We start from the raw sequence: 15557 nt of genomic DNA, 5'->3' as shown, positions 1-15557 counted from the left end.
TTGTTTCCAGATTTTGGCCACCCTAACTGTAAAATATTGCCTGAGATGTGATAAGCAAGTTCATATTGTCTAGAGAATGGATGCTGTATATCATTTGTTTGCAGTCTCTTATCTTATTTTGCCATATATCTAAAGATAGTTTAAAAGATTCTCTCTTTAATGTTATGTAGATTCAAAAGTAATTAACAGCCATTAGTGGAATAATAACCATGAATGTGCTGGTTTTAATATGTGTTTTGCCAAGCCATGTTTCTCCAAGCTAATTGATTGTATGGCAGCATACATACCACGATCCATCCTCCTCCTCTTCTATCCATGTCAGTTTAAGTGTATTATCTTTCTGGCTTTTCTTGACTCACCTGTTTTCTTGGCTCCCAGCAGACATGCTTTTTAATACATGTATTAAGATTTAAGGAATAAGATAGTTGGGAAAGTGCAGTAAAAAGGCAGAATGAACATGAGGATGCCTAGGTGTGGTAGAGGGAGAGTGTGTACCCACACTTACTCACATCCTAAGCATCCAGTCATGTTAATTCTGCCTTTTACTGCACTTCCTTAACTTTTTTATATTCCTTAGATCTTGCTATGTTGTTCATAGAATTTTTCATAATTGGCCCCAGTCCTGCAGTCTTCTACAAAAAAAAAATGAAAACATCATGTTCATTGCTACTAAAGACAGTGGAAATTACAGTGTATTGAATGTAGGGTTACTTTGTCTGTTTTTGTGTCCTTCAGAAGTATTATACATTTCTTTGACTACTGTCTGACTTTTACTGCCAGAGAGTTCATTGGTCTAACAGCAGTATTGACCAATAGTGCCATATTTGGTAGGGGAATAAATTGGAAAATAAATTCTATATGCTGAAAAATCATTTGGAGAGAATGTTGAACACCTTTTGAAGTCAGTAACTCTGGTAACTGATCATATTTCAGTGTGACAGTTGCAGTCACTGTGTCTTTACTAATGTTGTACTTGGAGTGCAATTTTGAGGAATTATGATTATTTTTTTTCAGGGTTACCAAATCTTTGCTTAAGCATATTGTATGTACAACCCTACAGATATTTTGCAGAAACTAAAGCAGATTGAAGTTACCTTTATTCTACATAAACCAATACAATTCCTGCAAGCTGCAGATCTTAGTATGTTTGTTTGTTCTGGTTGGATTCAAAGGAAGCACTGCATATCCTCAGACCTGTGACCTCTCACTGCAGGGTCAATTTCAGTTAATTTATTTTACACAATGGAATAAAGTTCTCATATAAAGAGAAAGGAAGCAAAAAGAAACAGCTTAGAACTTCACTCTGGGTAAACTGACGGTCCCTGTTTTTTTGGAATAATTGCACTTTCCAGGCCCTGCACATCTATTTGTTCTTATTCCTCTGTTTTGATCAGCCTTTATTTTCCTGCTGTTACCATTCTAGCAAAATAATATCATGGAATAATCATACATAGTGTGGATGCAATTTTTACATATCCATACATAAATATATACAACTGCAATTATGCATATAAATACCGTATCAACAATATATGACAGATGATTTGAAACCATAGCCTCTCTCTTGGGGTGTAATCACTAATCCATGTATCCTTTTTCTCTTTTGAAGCTTTTCTGATAATTTTGTTTTCTCTCTCCTATCAGGAAAGTAGATTATTTTTTCCCATTAAGGTATTTTAGAATGGCTTTCTCTTGTACATGTTGTTGTACTTTGTGCTGAACTCTTTTATACTACTGTAATTTTGCCAATATGCATCACAGTCTACATGTGCGCCAATTTTAGAGAGCAGTATATTAATTAAAACTCCCCTGTAAGATAGTACTGTTGGACAGTACTATCTTACGGCAGAGTCATTAAGTGTACTTAAATGCACATGTAGATAGTGACTGCCAGGCACAAACTGCATCCCATCTGCTTAGCCAGCTGGAGACTAGACCCCTGGCTCCTGCTAGCCCCGACACTACCCACTGTCACCACCTGGAGCCCAGGGCTGACCCCAGTTGCCCCTTGCAGCCCAGGACTGCTCCAAATTGCTGTGGTCCTGGACGTATGTGTAGATGCTGTGCCCAGGCACACTTGACTCTGGCTTAAGCTGCTTTGGAGTTTGTGTCGCGTTAATTTCACGTGCAGATGCACCCGTTGAGACTGCATCATATGCCAGATTTAATACTTAGTTAAAAAGAGATCTGAAATAGACAAATAATTTGTTTAGCCACTTTTGGCATATGTGGCAGGCCTTGGCAGCTCTCTAAATAAATATGCTATCAACGTGGAGTCAGTATGAAGCACTTCTAGGCCTTCTCAGATTTTTTTTCAAATCCTAGTGAATATTCAATTAAAAAATATATATATTTTTTTACATACTTTTTCTGTAACAACCTTGAATCACTGATTTGATGACTTTAAACAGAATCCCAGCTGGTACTGAGAGTGCCCTCTTTGAACTGAAAAGTAAAAAACAGTTTTCATTCCTGTGTGTGCTTAGCTCCCCCTCTACTTCCCCAAGAAAAAAAATGTAGACACCTGAAGTGGAACACAGGCAGAATTTAGGTGCCAAAATGCAAAACTGTGATTCTGAAACTGCTTGATCAGGTGCTGCTACACTCCATTTCTGCTGCAGTTTTAAACCTTTAAAGATCCCTAGTTGTCAAAAAGATATATATCTGTACATGCCAGAAATGCTTCAGTTTGATAAGGCTCAGCAACTCAGTGCTTTGTGCACAGCTAATCCTAATCGGGATCCAGGAGCTAGACATTCATTTGCTAAACCCACTGATTTTTTTTTTTTTTTAGGCAATTCAGTAACATCCTCCAGTAGTTTAGGTTAGCAAACCTAGACTTGGCTTTCTGCAAAATGCAGGAGTAGCTACTGCTTCACTTTAAAATGCAGTGGAGGAAGAGGTGGTGTTGCCCATCTATATCAGATTCTAGCACTCATCCAAGAAGTAGGAAACGGGTTCAATTCTTTTCCTCCACCTCTCATCCTCCTCCAGTCCCTCCCCTCCCAGATGAGTGCCTTAACCATTAGCATACTGAACCAAGCTCCCTTTTGTGCTCGCCCTTTCTTCCTAGCCTAGTATATTTTGAGTTATTTGCTAGACAGCAGCCCAGTTTTAAACAGGAAGCTGCCTGCTGGCTAGACCCACACTAGCACCCTCGTGCCCTACCTAGCCCCTCCATAGCACATTGAGCTGGGGCAGAGTAGCTCTGGGCTGGCAGACTGAGCTCCCAGTCCCTCTACCAGCCCGGGTCTGCTCTGCCCCAGCTCAGTGCAGTCCTGGGCGCATATGTAAACATTGTGCCTGGGAGAAATAAAATCTGGTGTGAGCTGCACTGGAGTTTATTGCTATGTGCTAATTGCACATGTAGATGCACCTAGTGTTTACTAGTTTCAGCCATTTAGGTTTTGATCCCTGTAAGTCTTTCCTGACATCTACTTAGTCTGCCTTGACAGGCTACAGTACAAAAGTATAAAAATACATTAATATCAAACACCATAATTCATACAAGCCTACAAATGCTAAAACTAGATACAGCTTGTCATTTGTTACAAATATATATCGAATAGCTAAACACTACTTAACATTAGCCATAAACAGAGACTACCCATTGTATTAACAGACCTGATGTATGAAATAGACTAAAATATTGTGGATTTGTAACAAACATCACACAAAAGAGCAATATAGTTATGTATCACATCTAGCTGCCTTGACTCCTTAGTTTGAATAACCAGGTTCTCACTTACAGCTGCATCAACTAACAGTGGCCTTTGTCAGGAGTCCAGAACAGGGCTTCAGTTCTTGTGTTTGGATCCATAGCAAGATACTGTAACTACTTTGCCATTCCAACCCTTAAATGACAAAGGAAAGTGAAATTCAATCCTTCCTCTGTCTAAGCAGAATTGAATCCACATCTAACCCCAGTCTATTTGTTATTCTGGAGAGGAGCTATCTATATTTCCTAGTGAAATTGTTCTACTTTCCATGCAATTAAACATTAAATATTCCTTCGGTGTGTGGGGAGCGAATGAAAAAGAAATTGACTCAATAGCCTAACAATAAGGGTACCTACTAGAGGGTTTCAGACCTGGGTTTCATTTCCTGCTCAAAGAAATACTTAACAAAATACAGAGCATCAAGCCGACAAGCCTTGCTCCAGGAGGCAATGCCACAACATAGTCAAGATTTTCAGATGCCAAAGGCATGAGTAAACAGTAGGTATAAGTTAAGCCATACAGCTGTCCAATTACTCTTGGTTGTTCTGCATACCTGAGATCACCACTTTTGCCAGATTAAAAAGCCAACCATTAGAGGGAGGGGGTGAGAGTGATTTTATTAGATTAGCACTTCCTATAATGGCCTGTGGGTGGCTAGGAAAGGCTGGATCAGAGGTAGCAGGAGCCTAGCAAGTAGAAGGGAGGTTAGAAGATAGGGATGGTGTACTGTGGGGCAGGTATTTGATTGTGCTAAAGTGGTATCTCTTGAGTGGATAGAGGAGGAGAGATGAAAATGATGCCAATTGTCAGAACTGATTAGTTGAGTGCCTCGGTACAGTGGAACTTTCTAGCACAAGGCATGGTGAGACAGGGGAATTCTCGGCACGGTGGAGAGCCCCGGCGTGGAAAAGCTCCCGCCATTCATATGCAAATGCGCATACTCTAATTGGCCGGTTTCAAATTATTCCTACGTGGCGGCTGGCAATTGGCTCGCTAGCCATATAAAGGGTTGGAGTCGTTTCCACCCAGGTTGCAGAACTCCATGCTCGTCTCAGAGTGGAACCTGGCGGTCTGATCACCCGCCGACTCCCCGTCGACAACCCCCCCGACATACCCCCGTGTCCTGCATGCTTGAGTTCAGACCCAGTTTAAAGATATCTCGTCTTATAAGAGCTCCTCGGTTTGATTGTAACAGAAGTTGGAGATTGAAGTTAACTTTCTCCCTACGCTGTACATCGTGACAGTGTAAGTAAAGCCATCTTTGTTTGAACCAGTACGCGTTTGTGCCTAATTCTACTCCAGCGGTCGCAAGTACCCATCTGTACGTGCTGGGTTTGTGGGTACAACCCAGCCGACCCCTTCTCCGGATCCCAAGCTCGGTCACCCACATGGCGTCATGAACAGGATCAGGATTATCAGGATCGGAATCAGAATTGGGATTTGGGGAAGACCCAATGGAGTTAGAGTTAGTTAGAAGCTGTCCCTGGCATAGTGGGAGACACCACGTGTCGAATGCTGTGGAGCTAGGCGCCCACATCGCCTATCACCAGGCGGGCGGAATAGGTGAAAGGTTTGTCAGCGGCTATCTTTCGCTGAAAGGGGAAGAAGACTCGGAAGAATGGGAAGCACATCTGCACCCAGAAGCGTTCGGGTGTGTGATGGGCAGCGAGCAGGTCTTGTTCAGGCCCAGGGAGGAATGGAACACCGTACCCTTCGCCAGATTCGAGTCGAGCGAAGTGAGCCCAACCCTCAGCCAGGATTTTGCCCGCTGCATGCGACTCGCGCGGGAGGGTGGAGAACCGACGACGACCGACCGGTTCAGTCCCCCACTGGTGTTTGGGTTGAGGGGTCGCACTGAGACAGGCCCGAGAGACAAGGGGAAAATGTTGAATGTGCTGTTCCGCGCCGTAACAATTCTGCTGCGGGAGAATGCAGATTTGGAAGCCCGACTGCTTGCGGCCATGCAGGAGGGTAAAGAAGCAGAAGTGGAGAAAAGCCCCGAGTCGACGCCACTCCAAGATGGCGCCAAGGAAGGAGCAAGCTGCCCGGAGAAACCGGAAGAGAAGGGCGGAGCTTCGGGAGAATCGACGGGAATCCACTCAGCAACCCCGCCCACCGAAATGACGTCGCTCCTGGCAGCCCCGCCTCCTTACTACGGGGAGGGGGCATCGAGTGAAGGGTTACATCCGCCCCTCCCATTAGATGCAGCAGCAGCCTCAACAGCAGCGTGTCCTGCAGCAGCAAGCAGCCAAGTGATTAATGTGCAGGATGCAGTCCGCACCGCCTATCGTACCCATACTTGGACTGAGCTACAGGAATTGTGCAGAGGGTCGAAGATAAAGCCTGATGAGACCTTGGCTATATGGCTAGGACGTCTGGTCGTGGAATTCGGATCCAACCTGTTAGACTTGGAAGAGGCTAGTTTCCTAACCCGACAAACCTCGTGGAGTGGAGGACACGCCACCGATGTGGACCTGGTGACATGCAATGTTCACTGGCCCATTCCTCTTCCAGCGCTTGTCATGGGTCAGGTCGATCCCACTTATGGCACGACGGTCGCCCGTCGAGGGTCAACGCAGAACAGATTCTACTGGCGATAATAGGAAGCTCATATGGTTCCTGGAACTCCCGAGCGCACACGCTGGGACTAACACTGCCCCAGCAGCGAGGACCATGGCCTCACTGCCATCTGCGAAACCCCGGGACTGTTCCAGTGACTTTCAATAACGTAGAAGCCTGTGTTGAGGTTTATGGAGGAAGGAACGCCACCATCCTTCGAATCCTCCTCAACCCACTAGCTGGTCAACCTGCATGTAATCTTCTACGACAGCTTCCGCGGTTACAGGCGCTCATGAAGTCGGACACAGGGTCTTCAAGCGACTCGGAGCGAGTATGGCAACCGCCGCAAAGAACGCCAGAAGAAAGGATCATGTCTGGATTCCTTCTGCAACATTGTAGGCTTTCGAAGCGACAGCTACGGATCCTGGGAGACGAGGGCCAATGGCAACTGGCCTATGAACTAGGTTTCCAGTGTCCGGGGGAACCAGACGACGAGTCTGGGACGTCCTCATCTCACCGAGCATGGACAAGATCACGCAGCGTCCGCGTGTGGATCGTCATTTGTGACGGTGCATCTGCGGGTGTGCGAGAATCGTCCAGAGCTGAATCGTGTCCAAGCACTTGTGTCGTGTGCTTGGGAGAGAGTGGGAAGCCGCGAAGGGGATTTGATTAGCTGTCCCGTTATGCGCGCGGCTCCATATAAATAGTGTAATATAAGTTAATTAATTGTTCAAAGAATTCTTTCTTTGCAGGTTTTTTTGTCTGAGGTTCAAGATACGTGTCAGAGGCGGACCCAGAGAGAGGAAGAGAAGACGCAGAGGTCTGACGTGTGACTTCGCCATGACACCTATTGAACGCCTCATGATTGAACTTTTTGTAACCAATGTACTTATGTGTGTCTGTGTTTGTATTGGTTACTATTTGATTCGATCCGTTGAGGACAAACTTTTTTCGTTGTATGTTTTTGTATATAGCTGGTTACCCCTTGAGAGGAGTGATGAGTTAGACGGCATGCATGTGCTTCAAATTCCAGCTGTACCGTCGGCAAGGGGGCATGTCAGAACTGATTAGTTGAGTGCCTCGGTACAGTGGAACTTTCTAGCACAAGGCACGGTGAGACAGGGGAATTCTCAGCACGGTGGAGAGCCCCGGCGTGGAAAAGTTCCCGCCGTTCATATGCAAATGCGCATAGTCTAATTGGCCGGTTTCAAATTATTCCTACGTGGCGGCTGGCAATTGGCTCGCTAGCCATATAAAGGGTTGGAGTCGTTTCCGCCCAGGTTGGAGAACTCCGTGCTCGTCTCGGAGTGGAACTTGGCGGTCTAATCACTCGCCGACGACTCCCCGTCGACGACCCCCCCCGACGTACCCCCGTGTCCTGCATGCTCGAGTTTGGACCCGGTTTAAAGATATCTCGTCTTATAAGAGCTCCTCGGTTTGATTGTAACAGAAGTTGGAGTTTGAAGTTAACTTTCTCCCTACGCTGTACATCGTGACAGTGTAAGTAAAGCCATCTTTGTTTGAACCAGTACGAGTTTGTGCCTAATTCTACTCCAGCAGTCGCAAGTACCCATCTGTACATGCCGGGTTTGTGGGTACAACCCAGCCAACCCCTTCCCCAGATCCCAAGCTCAGTCACCCACACCAATATACTGCCTGTAACTCTAAATTGGGGTGGGTTTGATTTTTTTATTTTTGTTATTTGTTGTTGGGGTTTTGTTGTTGTTGTTGTTTTTTTACTTTATTTTTTCCCCCATATCTTTCATAGACATTAGGGGCAAGAAGGGACCTCAAGAGATTATCGGGTCCAGCCCCCCTGCCATAGGCAAGAAGTCAGCTGGGATCAAGTGACCCCAGCAAGAAATATATCCACCTCTTTTTTGAAGGAATCCAGAGTAGGTGCTTGCACCACCTCCTGCAGGGAGTTTGTTCCAGACCGTGGACACATGCACCGTAAATAACTTTTGTTATATCCAGTCTAAATTGGCCTTCTTGGAGTTTATGGCCGTTAGACCTTGTTATCCCTTGGGGAGCTGTGGTGAACTGGTGTTCTTCCAGGTCCTGATGTACCCCTCATGTAATCGTAGGCTTCCACCAAGTCCCCTCTGAGCCTTCTCTTCTCCAGACTGAAGAGTCCCTCACCTTCTCCTTGTACAGCCTTCCCTCCAGGCCTTGGATCATATAAGTGGCTCTCCTTTGGACTCTCTCAAGCTTCTCCACATCCTTCCTGAAGTGGGGGGCCCAATACTGGATGTAGTACTCCAGCTGCAGTCTCACCAGGGCTGAGTATAGCAGGAGGATGACTTCCCTGGTTTTGCTTCAGATGCATCGGTGGATGTATGCCAGAGTTTGGTTAGTTTTGCCAGCCACAGCATCACATTGGTGGCTCACATTCATCTTGTGGTCAGTCAAGACCCCCAAGTCCCTTTCAGTCATGGTGCTAGCAAGCATAGTACTGGTGAGCCTGTAAGTGTGCTGGGGGTTCATCCTACTGAGGTGCAGCACCTTACACTTCTCTGCTTTGAAGGCCATCAGGTTTTGATCAGCCCAGCTTTGAGAGTGTGTCCAAGTTGGCCTGTATCCCCAGCCTGTCCTGTGATGTGACTGCCCTCCCCCATAATTAAGTATCATCCACAAACTTGTCAAGTTCACGTCTGACTCCTGAATCCAGATCATTAATGAAGATGTTAAAAAGTACCAGCCCAAGTACCAAGCCCTGAGGGACTCCACTGGTCACCCTGCGCCACATTGATTTGCTTCCTTCAACTAGTACTCTGGGTCCGACCCTGTATCCAGTTGCCTAGCCATCAGACCATATGATGATCAAGGCCACAGTTCCCCAGCTTAACCATGAGGACATCGTGGGGAACTAGGTCAAAGGCCTTCTTCAAGTCCATGTATATGACATCCATATCATCTCCCTTGTCCAGGGCACATGCTACCTGGTCATAGAAGGTGATGAGGTTGGTCGGGCATGACCTACCAGTCACAAAGTCATGTTGGCTGGCATTCAGAAGCTTGCCTTCCGTCAGTCTGGTTTTGATGGATCTCTTGACAATTTTCTCGAGGATTTTTCCAGGGACAGACGTAAGACTGATTGGTCTATAGTTCCCCAGGTCATCCCTCCTCCCTTTCTTGTAGATAGGGACCATGTTGGCTCTTTTCCAGTCATCCGGGCCCTCGCCCGAGCACCACGATTTTTCTAATATCTCTGCCAAGGGGGGTGCAATGTCTGCCAGCTCCTTCAGGACTTTCAGATGCATTCTGTCTGGGCCCGTGGATGCCTGGTTCCTCGGGGTGTTCCCTCACCTGATCCACATTGATTTTTAGGCCCGTCACCCACTCCTGGATTGACTTGTGCTGTTCCTGACAGTGTGATTCTCCTGGGAGGGTAAAAAACCAATGCAAAAAAGTAATTTAGGAGATTGGCCCTTTCTTGGGGATTGGAAGTCAGTTGCCCCGTTGCATCTCTCAGGGGCCCAACACTATCCTTGTTCTTTTTCTGGCTTCCCATATATCTTAAGAAGGACTTCTTGTTGTCCTTGATTCTTGTAGCTAGCCTAAGTTCAGTTTGTGCCTTGACTTTCCTCGACCGCTGTCTACAGGTGTGGGCGAGTGCAGAGTAATCCTCTTTAGTAATGCTTCCTGTTTTCCAGCTGGTGTAGGCTGTTCTTTTGAGCTTAATAAGGTCCAAGAGCTCCTTATTCAGCCATGGGGGCCTTCTTGCCCCATTGACTGCATTTCTTGTGAGATGGTATGGCTTTGCCCGTGCTTCAAGGATTATGTTTTTAAGAAATGACCAATCCTCGTATATTCCCTTTTCTGGGGGGGGGGGGGGGGGGGGGGGGGGGAATGGCCTCTAATTGCCTGACTGACCAGTTCTCTCCCTTTGCAAAAGTCAACCTTCCCAAAGTTAAGGACTTCTGCTTTACTGCTGGGTTTGCCTGGTGAACTAAGGTGACCAATTCGTGGTTGCTGTCACCAAGCTTCACCTCGATCCGCAGATTGCTCACTAGGTCTGCCCCATTGAGAAGAACCAGATCAAGCAATGCCTCTCCCCTAGTCGGCCCATAGACCTCCTGGGTTAGGTAGAGGTCATCAATGCATGTGAGGAAGCTACGCGACCTGTCAGATTTGGCCATGCCAAGAGATGTCAGGAAAGTTGAAGTCCCCCATGACTATCATGGATTGGGAGCATGTGGCCTCAACCAGTTCCCTATTGAATTCCTGATCTAGGTCTTCCTGTTGGTGGGGAGGTCTATAGTAGACTCCCGCAAGTAAGTCACCGTGCCCATGTTCTCCTCATATCCTGACCCAGAGGGTCTCAAGACTCCGTTCCTGGTTTGGAAACTCAATCTTCAGGGAGGTAAGCTGATCCTTGATGTAGAGAGATACACCCCCACCCCTCTTCCCGACCCAGTCTCTCCTATACAGGTTATAGCCCTCTATTGCTACCAATCAATCATAGGTGGAGTCCCACCAGGTCTCCGTAATTCCTACGACATCATAATTATTTTCGCATAGGAGAAGGGCCAGTTCCTCATGCTTATTTCCCAAGCTCCTGGCGTTTGTGTACAGGCAGTTAAGTCTGCCATGAGAAGCCCAGTGCTTCCCTGAGGGGTGAAGCGGGACCTTTCCTTGGGCTGTCTCCCTTGGGCTGCCCAAGTTATTGGTAGTGCAGCTGACATGACAGACTAGAACTGTTAGTAGATTGCCCATCCCCCAGTGGTCTCAGCTTAAAGCCCTGTCAAGAAAGTCAGCCATTCTGGCCAAAAAGAGCTTCTTCCCTTTCCAGGTGAGGTGGAAGCCATCCCTTCCCAACAGCCCGCTCTCTCTGAAGTGTGTACCATGGTCAAGGAAGCCAAACCCCTTGCAATGGCACCATCGTTGGAGTCTTCTATTCATCTTGCCAATGCACGTATCCCTCTGGAGCCCATGTCCTGCAACAGGGAGGATTGAAGAGAAAACTGTCCGTGCCCCCAGACTCTTGAGCCCAGCTCCCAGAGCCCTGTAGTCATGCATGACCCAGCTCGGACTTCTCCATTATATCAAATCAGTATGTCAAATCGATTTTAACTTGCTGGCCAGGAAGGCTTGATTTAATCATTGTTTTCTACAAAAAAGTGCATTCTTGCTGTTTGATAAAGTTATGACATGAATTAAGGAGCCTCAAACTACAGGCTTATTCCAGAAGCTATTATGCACTAACAGATGGCCTAGAAAGGGCCAAGCACCAGGGTCAGCCCAGGTACCTTGGGAGAAAAGTTCCAAAATACTAGAGTGAAGAAGGCAACTTATTTGCATCAGCATAAATATATAACAGGAGTCAAGGAATTAGTTTTTGCCATTGTTTATAGTACATAACATACACGTATCCCTGAGACTTCCCTGGTGAATTATGCTGCTTATGGAAATCACTTTTATAGTATATGCAAAAGTATGTACACGGGGAAACAAAAAGCAAGCAAGACCATAATTTGGCATTTGTGTATAGATTTCTTAGGTTCTGCTATGATCCACTGTCCTGATATCAAATTGTCCCTGCATTCAGAAGTGGTGCCTCTGAATCTCACTCCATTCTTGGGAAGAAGAGAAGCCAAAGTAACATTCTCATAATAGTTTCAGATGGAGGTATTCACAATGAAGTCAGAAATGAAGTCTATAATTGATCTAGTTTCCTTTAAGAGTCGGGGTAGTCTATCCAAGAGCAATTTCTCAACTTCATCATTAGTCTTCAAACAAGGGCATGAAACAAATACACTATGCTCCAAGATCCACCAGAATGTCAGTCTAGTGGCACATTATAATTATGCTCCTCAGAAGGTTAACAGAATATTCCTGGCATGTTCATACTGCATAATATTAAGACTGAGGAAGCTGATCTAAATGAGGGGTCTGAGGAATGAAAAAATAAGAGATGAAACCAGAGGTGTATGACAATGCTGAGGGAACTCAGCAGCCAATGGGAGTAAGTCCCCTAGCTAACCATTTTGCAAGAGTAAGGAAAAGCATTACAGATAAATGGTGGTAGATTGTGTAATGTGAAATGGATTAGACTTCATAAGCAGATCATTAAAGTTAACCTGACAGTTTGATAAGAAACAGCTTCTTACCACTTCTGTAATTGTTAGTCTTCAAAACATGTGCACATACATATTCCATGCTGCTTTTTCCTTCAGAGTTCAACCTTACAGGGATTGTAGTGTAAAGTAACTGAGGAAGCTGTAACAACGCTGCCCCCTTTGTGCCTTCAGTGAAAGGCAAAAGTACGAGCTGTGCTACCCTCATAAGCCTTTTAATAGTAGGTTCTAACTTGGGTGCACTAGACACACACATCTCTCACTGGAATATATCGGTACACATACACACACATACCTCCCTTACAAAAAGTTAAATGTCCATTTCTTTTTATTCAAGTGCTCCTACACATTTAACTCGTTGGTTACCAAGCATTGTTCCTGCTGGTTGTAAGGTTTCAGAGGCAACATGGATTTTTCAAAGAAGGTATCAGATCTAGAGGTGAATATGATGGCACAACAGTTGGTAAAAATATAGATGAATGGATGAGTATGCTGTTGCCTTGCAAATGTCTAATTAGAAAAGCTACAGAAGAGACCTGAGCTCTGGTACAGTGAACAGTCAGCTTGTTTGGTGGTTTCACCTTGGATATGTTGTAACAGGATTTCTGCAAAGGGTAGTTCATTGTGAAATTTATTTTTTTTTTACTTTTTGCCACAAATAGCCCAGGTGATGCTCTGAAGTCCTTTATTCTGCGCATGTAGAACAAAAGGGAAGTGTATATTCCTAGCATATAGTTTCTCCTTGACTTGACTTGATGGGGGAAAATAGCATGGTAAGTTAATTGTTTGAGTAAGATGTAAATCTGAAACTACCTTGGCTATAAACTTGCAATGGACTTAGCAGTAACTTATTTTTGAACTGCTGTGTTGTGTATCTACCACCCTGAGAAGCTTTCCTACCACCCTGGTGAAAGTTATAGTGATTAGGAAAGTCACAATGGCAAATAAATATGACAAAAGAACAGATAGACTGTAAGCTTTGAAGAGACCCATAAGTGTTGTGAGTCACAAGGAGGAATGAGCTCCTTAATAGGAGGAAAAATTCAAATCAATCCCCTCAAAAATATTGCAATTGTGGGATGTGAGAGAACTTCATGCCCTTATATTGGAGGGTAAGTAGCTGAAATAGCTGCTAAAGCACACTTCTGGAATAAATACTACTTTTAAGTATAGCAGGTAATCCAAAATGCCCTGCATAAACAAAGGGAGCAATCTTTTAATTGGATCCAAATTAAAAACATTTTCATTTGGACAGGTAGCCATGCTGCTGTAGCCTTTCTACTCTTTCAGAAATCTGTCTTGAACCTGCTGAGAGTCATCCTTCTCAAAATGGGTTTGCTATTCAATCTTCAGGGTCTGGGATGAAGGCTTTCCAGGCTGGGATTTAGGAGATGGTCAAGATCTTAATACTCACATCCTGGACTAGTGACAATTTGTGAAAGGGCTGAACTGACAATATTTAAAGGTCACAGGGCCATATTGTGTTGGCTGTGCTAGAACTAATAAGATGATCTTGGCATGATACAATTTTATTTTTAGATACACTTTTTAAATTGGGGCTTCAAATGCAAAAGCTTTGAATGTATAGCAGTAAGAAGGAACCCATGGAAAAGGTTCCTGGCACTTAGTAAATAAGGTAAATGATTCCCAAAAGGAGGAATGGAAAGAGGAATGCAAATGAATAGTACTCTGATTCTGATGAAGCAGTGCATTAGGCTATTTGAAAGTATAAGGTGGCTAAAGCAAAGCTAAAACTGAAGCTGTTGGATCTCTCTCTTGTGGGATTTGCGATGCTTCTTGCCTGGGTTGACCTGAAGCTTGCCAGTATAGCTGTTGAGGCTCATGATGTCATTCTCTTGGGACTAAAGCATCAGAGGAATATGCTCACTCTGCACTTGGTAGCAGGTGCAGATTTTCTAAGCAAAGGATGTCTTCTAGAACCTTTATAGGTCATATATGAGGATTTGGCCTTGGACATCGCTTTGGGAAAGATGGCTCTTCTCAAAATGTGCTGTATGATAAATAGAGGGAGCTGGCAGATTCATTTAGGCAAACAAAAGCCTTTTATTTCATCTTTTTAGTGTCCAGGGCCAGAGGTGGGGTGTATATATTTTTGTTTCCATCAGTCTCTAAGATGCAACTCTGGATTCTCAGTTCTCTTCTAAAAAGACTTGCAGATCTTGCATTTTTTGCTAAGGTAATCCAAGAATTTAGTATGCTTATCCATTACTTGTGGGTATAACAGCTTCATAAGGAGGCCTGGAGTATCTGCACATTTTACTATATCAAAGAAAATACCATAGGACTTTAGGGAAAACAATATTTTTTCCTGGCTCATTCTTTGTAAAACTACTGTATATCATAATTAACTAGCTCTGTAAACTATTTGCATGTAAAAGAGTATTGCTAAGAATGAGAGCACCATGAGCCCCTGTTGGACCCAGAAGGCTTTGGGAAGCCAGGAGCTCCCAGACAAGACCTCATGGCCTGATCAACCAGTGAAGTTATGTTCACAATATCTTGGGGTGGTGATCATTTGCTTTGACTAGCTACAGTATCAAATTGTAACTGCTGAAAATGCTTTATTCCTAATTTAGAATTGCATTTGCTAAGGACTTAATAAATTGGTTTTGGTTGGAATTAGCACCTGGTACAAGGCCCAAAATAATGTTACTAGACGTAACATTTCAGGCAAATTGAAACGTTCCAAAAGAGTGGAGGTGGTGACAAGGTAGCAACAAAGGTTTGTGTGTGCACGCCCTTTATACTCTTGCCCAGAGGCATGAGGATGCATAGAATGCAAGGTCTGTTCAGACATGTGCTTTTATATTTTTCTGGCTTTAATTACACTTTTTTTCTAGGGCTTCCTCCTCAAATAAATGCTACAGTAAGACATAATGGTATTGGTAAATGTAGAACAGTGAAAGTGTGCATCATCTTAGCTTTCAGAGCTCAGAAGGACTAATGTTGGGTTCAACCGTATGGCTGATAATCATAACATTTTCTGTTTCTTTATCAGGGAAAATTCAGGTTCTGAATTTCTTTAATTCTGCTGACAGTGGACCTTGTGTTGGAAAGGATAGGAACATCGTTTTACCTATCCATTACCTGTCTGCTTTAGCATGATATATGGTTGGAAATGGAAATTAGTACCCACCAGCTGTCATTTATAAGTTGTCTACATAGGGAAAGCAAGAAG

The sequence above is a fragment of the Alligator mississippiensis genome, chromosome 2 (genome assembly GCF_030867095.1).
Source record: "Alligator mississippiensis isolate rAllMis1 chromosome 2, rAllMis1, whole genome shotgun sequence".
NCBI classification, from domain to species: Eukaryota; Metazoa; Chordata; order Crocodylia; family Alligatoridae; genus Alligator; species Alligator mississippiensis.
This window is presented reverse-complemented; position numbering follows the sequence as displayed.